Below are 830 nucleotides of genomic sequence, written 5' to 3'. Positions count from 1 at the left end.
TAAGTGCTGAATCTGAGAGCTACGAATCTGAAGGTTCAAGCAAGATGGCAGAGATTCCAAACAACAACAATAATGATGAAGGAGGTGGTGCGCTTGTTGTCCAACCTAGGAAACCCCTGCGTGAATTTTCCATCCCCAAAGTCACTGATCAACCTTCGTGCATCGTCTGTCCTCAACTCACAATTGACAGGTTTGAGCTTAGAAGTGGTATGATTCATCTTCTTCCAACTTATTATGGTAATACCACTGAGGATCCTTACATGCATGTTAAGCAATTCTTTGAAATATGTGCTACAATCAAAATTCAAGGACTTGATGACGAGCAGATTAAGATGAGGCTATTCCCATTCAGTTTAAAAGATAAGGCTAAGTCATGGTTATACTCTTTGCCTAATGCTTCAATTCGTACTTGGGATGAGCTTTCTAATAAGTTTTTGCAGAAATTCTTTCCAGCTCAAAAGACTAACAAGATTAGAAAGGAAATTCTTGGTTTCACACAAAGAGAAGGAGAAGCTTTTCATGAATGCTGGGAGAGGTACAAGGAGATGATGAGTTCTTGCCCACACCACAATATAGAGAGTTGGATGCAAATGCAATCTTTCTATGAAGGTTTGCTTGATTCCGAAAGGATGATGGTAGATGCAACAAGTGGAGAAGGACTGATGAACAAAACAGCAGATGAGGCTTTTACTCTCTTTGAATCTTTGAGTACCAACTCTCAACAATGGAGCTACAATAAAGGAAGAGGAGCTCCTATGAAAGCTGTGGTCTCTTAGGTAAGTACTAATAATGAGATTAATGCAAAACTTGATGTTATGTGTTCTTTGCTT

At 39.3% G+C, this 830-nt stretch overlaps 1 non-coding gene across 1 annotated transcript; it reads right to left on the bottom strand.

The window, feature by feature from the left end:
* Window positions 1-467: 467 nt before the first annotated feature.
* Window positions 468-574, bottom strand: LOC148292279 (small nucleolar RNA R71). The gene has a single exon (XR_015827227.1). It is a non-coding gene; the product is annotated as a small nucleolar RNA R71 (small nucleolar RNA).
* Between the last annotated feature and the right edge of the window lie 256 nt (window positions 575-830).

Source organism: Prunus avium, chromosome 8, assembly GCF_965620075.1.
Source record: "Prunus avium chromosome 8, drPruAviu1.hap1.1, whole genome shotgun sequence".
Classification (NCBI taxonomy): domain Eukaryota; kingdom Viridiplantae; phylum Streptophyta; class Magnoliopsida; order Rosales; family Rosaceae; genus Prunus; species Prunus avium.
Note: the sequence above shows the minus strand (reverse complement) of the source record. Positions and strands in the feature narration are given on the sequence as shown.